The following is a 6,000-nucleotide window of genomic DNA, read 5'->3' as shown; positions in this document are numbered from 1 at the left end:
CCCCCCTCTCTCTCCCCCTCCTCCGATCCCCCCTCTCTCTCTCCCCCTTCTCCGATCCCTCCTCCCTCTCTCCCCCTCCTCCGGTCCCTCCTCCCTCTCTCCCCCTCCTCCGGTCCCTCCTCCCTCTCTCCCCCTCCTCCGGTCCTCCCTCTCTCCCCCTCCCTCTGCCCTCCGATCCCCCCTCCCTCTCTCCCCCCCTCCCTCTCTCCCCTCCGATCCCCCACCTCTCTCCCCTCCGATCCCCTCTCTCCTCCAATCCTCCCTCTCTCTCTCCCCTCCGATCCCTCCCTCTCTCTCTCTCCCCTCCGATCCCCCCCTCTCTCTCTCCCCTCCGATTCCCTCTCTCTCTCTCTCTTCCGATCCCCTCTCTCTCTCTCCTCCGATCTCCCCCTCTCTCCCCTCCGATTCCCCCTCTCTCTCCCCTCCGATCCCCCCCTCTCTCTCCCCTCCGATCCCCCCCTCTCTCCCCTCCGATCTCCCCCCTCTCTCTCTCCACTCCGATCTCCCCCCTCTCTCTCTCCTCCGATCCCCCCTCTCTCTCCCCCTCCTCCGAGCCCCTCTCTCTCACCCCTCTCTCCCCCCCTCCCTCTCTCCCTCTCCTCCGATCCCCCCCTCTCTCTCTCCCCCTCCTCTGATCCCCCCCTCTCAATTTTTCAATTCAATTCAATTCAAATCGCTTTATTGGCATGACAAGGTACATCTTATGTTGCCAAAGCATCGAAAAACATTTATGGTTGAACACATAAACGCAGATCTATCCATTCAGTGTATAAACAGATATATCCGAGTGTATAAATATACATTCATATAATTTGTATATACTCTTTTTTTAGATTTAATGGTTGTCCCTCTGTTTATGGCAAGCTGTAACATAGTGTGCCGCTAAGGTTACACAATTTCTCTGTTCCCCTAGTAGGTATGGGAGTTTTTGGTCGTCATTCAAATTTCTGAATTCAGGGCATATTTTTGTGAATTTTGGGTAGAAATTCTCCCGGATGCCCTGATATTTTCCACAAGCTGTGAGGAAGTGCATCTCTGTCTCCACCACTCCCTGACTGCAGTGAGAGCATATCCTGTCCTCTCTTGGCAGCCGGGTCTGCCTGTGTCTGCCTTTTTCGATGGCCAGGCTATGTTCGCTAAGTCTGTACATTGTCAAGGTTTTTCTCAGTTTCTATCCTTTACCATGGTCAGGTATTCAGCCATGTTGTATTGTCTGTTTAGGGCCAAGTAGCAATTGAGTTTGTTTTGGGTTTTTGTTGTTTCTGCCCAATATGACAGATATTTTTTCTTTTGCTTAGTGACAATTGTGTTGGGTCGAGTTCTCTGTGCTACAATGTCACTGTCCTGGGGCTGGTTATTGTTAGTAGATACTTCACTGAGTCCCAGGACTAGTTGACTGAGGGTATTCTTCTTTATGGTCCTCTCTTGGCATTTCAGGGCTTCGTAATGATAGCAGTGGGGGTTGCTCATTTTTAGGTGTTTCCAAAATTTGGTGGCTCTTTTTTGGATAGTAATTATTAATGGATATTGGCCTAGTTCTGCCCTGCATGCATTGTTTACGGTTTTCCTTTAGGTCCGGAGGATACTTTTACAGAATTCTGCATGTAGGATCTCAATGGGTGTTTGTCCCATTTTGCGAATTCTTGTTGTGTTAGCGGTCCCCACACCTCAGTGCCATAGAGTGCAATTGGTTCAATTACTGATTTAAAAATTTTGAGCCAAATGCTAATTGGAATTTCTATTTGGATTGATTTTTTAATGGCATAGAAAGCCCTTCTTGCTTTCTCTTTCAGTTCATTCACAGCCAGATGAAAATTTCCCATAGAACTGATTTTTAAGCCCAAGTATGTGTAATTAGTGGTTTGTTCAATTTTAGTTGTTCCTAGTGTGAAATTTATTCTGGGTCCCTGATGTCTGGATCTTTGCTGGAACACAAGGACTTTGGTTTTTTGGGGGTTTATTGTCAGGGCCCGGGTCTGACAGAACGACTCTAGCAGATCCAGGTTCTGCTGTAGACCCTCCTTAGTTGGTGACAGCAAAACCAGGTCATCTGCATAGAGGAGGAATTTAACCTTGGATTCATATAGGGTGAGGCCGGGTGCTGTAGATTGTTCAAGTAGTTTTGCCAATTCATTTATGTAAATATTAAAGAGTGTCGGTGAGATGGGCGAGCCCTGCGTCACACCACGCCCCTGTGGGAAGTATTTTGCTTGTTTGTCTCCAATTTTAACTGCACATTTATTGTTTGTATACATTGATTTAATTACATCATATGTTTTCCCCCCTATACCACTTTCAATAAGTTTCAAGAATAGACCGTCGTGCCAGATGGAATCGAAAGCCTTCTGGAAATCTATAAAGCAGGCAAAAATTTTGCTTTTGTTTTGATGAACATGTTTGTCAATTAGGGTCTGCAGGGTGAATATATGATCTGATGTTCGATAGTTTGGTAGGAATCCAATTTGGCTTTTACTCAAGACATTGTGCTCCTCAAGGAAGTTTATAAGTCTTTTGTTTATGATACTACAGAAAACCTTCCCCAGGTTACTGTTTACACAGATGCCTCGATAGTTATTTGGGTCAACTTTGTCTCCACTTTTCTATATGGGCGTTATGAGTCCTTTGTTCCAGATATCAGGGAAGTAACCGACACTAAGAACCAAGTTGAAGAGTTTCAGGATAGCCAATTTCATTTTATCGTCCGTGTGTTTAATCATCTCGCTTAGGATGCCATCTGCACTGCAAGCTTTTCCTGGTCGCAGGTCCTTGAGTTTTTCAACTAGCTCTTTTTCAGTTATTATGGGGTCTAGCGGGTTTTGGTTATCTTTTATGGCAATTCGAGCTTTTCCAGTTTTTCACATATTTGGTATTGCTCTGGGCTTAGTGTGTTTTTCTGGTATAATTTTTCAAAATGGTTTTCCCATGTGTCTCCGTTTTGAATGGCCAATTCGTCGTGTTGTTTTTTGTGTAATGTATTCCAGTTGTCCCAGAAACAATTGGAATCAATGGATTCCTCAATGGAGCTGAGTGTATTCTTAATATACTGCTCTTTCTCGGTTCTGAGTGTGTTTTTGTATTGTGTTAATGCCTGACAATAAGTAAGGCGTAATTCCTCGTTTTCTGGCTGTCTGTGTTTTTGGTTTGATATTTTTCTGAGTTTTTTCCTCATGTTCTGGCAATCGGAGTCAAACCATTTTTCGTAGTTTTTTGTTTTGGGTTTATTCTTGCGAACTTTCAAGTTTGACATTGATGCTAAATTATCAAAAATATTATTTAGGTTGTTCACTGCCCGGTTTATGCCTTCTTTATTGTGTGTGTATGTATTTCCCAGAAAGGTGTCCAAGAGAGCTTGAGTTGATTGATTGCTAATTGCTTTCTGGTATTTTTCCGTGCTGTTTTTGGCCCATCTGTAGGATTTTTTAATGTTGTACAGCTTACTGGGTTGTGTTTCTGTGTTGGTTGTTTCTGTCCTTTTAAGATATGCAGTAATTTGACTGTGATCTGACAGTGTTGTTTGTGGTTTGACTGTGAATGTTCTGAAAGAGGATGGGTCCAGATCAGTAATCATATAGTCTACGGTGCTGATGCCAAGAGGTGAGCAATAGGTGGATCTTCCTAGGTAGTCTCCCATGAACCTACCATTGACAATGTACAGACCCAGGCTTCGACAGAGCTGCAGGAGCTGTTTTCCGTTAGCATTTGTCTGTTTGTCGCAGTTATGTCTGTGTGGATGGGAAGGGAGATCAAAGTGGTTAGTCCCAAATATGTAATTATTCCCCTGATTATTGGTGAAGTCTGGTTCTTCGCCAGTTCTTGAGTTGAGGCCACCACAGATCAACACATTTCCCTGGGCCTGAAATTGGATAATCTCCCTCTCTATGTTGGAGAAGGTGTCCTCTTTGAAGTACGGGGATTCTGTCGGGGGGGATATAGAGTGTGCAAATGAAAACATCTTTCATGCTAGAGATGATGCCCCTCTTAATTTTGAGCCATAAGTGGTTTTCGCCCTTTTTTATAAATTTAATGTAATTCCTAAGCTCTGCTTTAAGCTAAATCAGTATGCCTCCAGATTCTCTGCCCTGGGTTACTCCTGGCAATTTATTGGAGGGGACCACCAGCTCTGTGTACCCAATGGGACAGCCAGTGTGCCCTTCTCCTCTACACCAGGTTTCCTGTAAAAAGATCATATCTAGATCTTTAATCTCATCTAGGAACTCTGGGGTCCCACTCTTCATGCCAAGCATAGAAGAGCGTAGACCTTGGATATTCCAGGTTGAGATATATAAGGATTTCATGCTAAAATTGATCTTTTACTGTGATGGGTTAAAATATGATAAATAGTGATATGTGTTTGTCGTGTCTAAATGGGGAAAAAAGAACATTTCAATTGTCTATAAATGCTGAGGATAATTGGTTACAACTCTTTCTAACAACTAGTCCTTATTTTTTTCTGATCCATAAGGCGGGAGTGGATGCTGCTGATCGCCTGCATTATGTCTCTTAATGGATTGTCTCTGCCTGTGGGATTGCGTACGCCCTGAGCACCTCTCCCTCTGCCTGGCTGCGGGTGGTCCTGTTCCCCTGTAGGACAGGAGTGGTGCAGGTCCGACATTGTTGTTGTGCGTGAGGATCCTCTCTGGTCCCGATTGGTGTGGTGATGGTCTCTGCAGTAGTCCTGGTCTGTATCCCGTTGGTCTTTACTCCCCACTCCGATCCCCCCTCTCTCTCTCTCTCTCTCTCTATCTCCCCTCCGATCCCCCCTCCTCCGATCCCCCCCTCTCTCTCCCCCTCCTCCGATCCCCCCCTCCCTCTCCCCCTCCTCCCTCTCCCCCGCTCGCCCCCTCTCTCTCCCCCTCCTCCGATCCCCCCCCTCCGATCGCCCCCTCTCCCATCCCCCCCCTCCTCCGATCCCCCCCTCTCTCCCATCCCCCCCTCCTCCGATCCCCCCCCTCTCTCCCCCCCTCCTCCGATCCCCCCCTCTCTCCCCCCCTCCTCCGATCCCCCCCCTCTCCCATCCCCCCTCCTCCCATCCCCCCTCCTCCGATCCCCCCTCTCTCCCCCCCTCTCCTCCTCCGATCCCCCCCTCTCTCCCCCCCTCCTCCGATCCCCCCCTCTCTCCCCCCCTCTCCGATCCCCCCCTCCTCCGATCCCCCCCTCTCCCCCCCTCCTCCGATCCCCCCCTCTCCCATCCCCCCCTCTCCCATCCCCCCCTCCTCCCATCCCCCCCTCCTCCGATCCCCCCCTCTCTCCCCTCCCCCCCTCCCTCCTCCGATCCCCCCCTCCCTCCGATCCCCCCTCTCCCTCTCCCCCCCGATCCCCCCCTCTCTCTCTCTCCCTCGATCCCCCCCTCCTCCGATCCCCCCCTCTCTCTCTCTCTCCCCCTCCTCCGATCCCCCCCTCTCTCTCCCCCTCCTCCGATCCCCCCCTCTCTCTCCCCCTCATCTCTCCCCCTCCTCCGATCCCCCCTCTCCCCTCCAATCCGCCCCTCGCCCCTCCGATCCCCCCCTCTCTCTCGCTCCCCTCCGATCCCCCCTCTCTCTCCCCCTCCTCCGATCCCCCCCTCTCTCTCCCCCTCCTCCGATCCCCCCCCTCTCTCTCCCCCTTCTCCGATCCCCCCCCTCTCTCTCCCCCTCCTCCGATCCCCCCCTCTCTCTCCCCCTCCTCCGATCCCCCCCTCTCTCTCCCCCTCCTCCGATCCCCCCCTCTCCCTCTACCCCTCCTCCGATCCCCCCCTCTCTCTCCCCCTCCTCCGATCCCCCCTCTCTCTCTCTCCCTCCTCCGATCCCCCCCTCTCTCTCTCTCCCCCTCCTCCGATCCCCCCCTCTCTCTCTCTCCCCCTCCTCCGATCCCCCCCTCTCTCTCTCTCCCCCCCTCTCTCTCTCTCTCTCCCCTCCGATCCCCCCCTCTCTCTCTCTCCCCTCCGATCCCCCCCTCTCTCTCTCTCCCCTCCGATCCCCCCCTCTCTCTCTCTCCCCTCCGATCCCCCCCCTCTCTCTCTCT

The sequence above is a fragment of the Somniosus microcephalus genome, chromosome 16 (assembly GCF_052327205.1).
Source record: "Somniosus microcephalus isolate GS21.2 chromosome 16, FLI_Smic_1.0, whole genome shotgun sequence".
Classification (NCBI taxonomy): domain Eukaryota; kingdom Metazoa; phylum Chordata; class Chondrichthyes; order Squaliformes; family Somniosidae; genus Somniosus; species Somniosus microcephalus.
The sequence above is the reverse complement of the archived record's forward strand: the minus strand, read 5'-3'. Positions refer to the sequence as shown.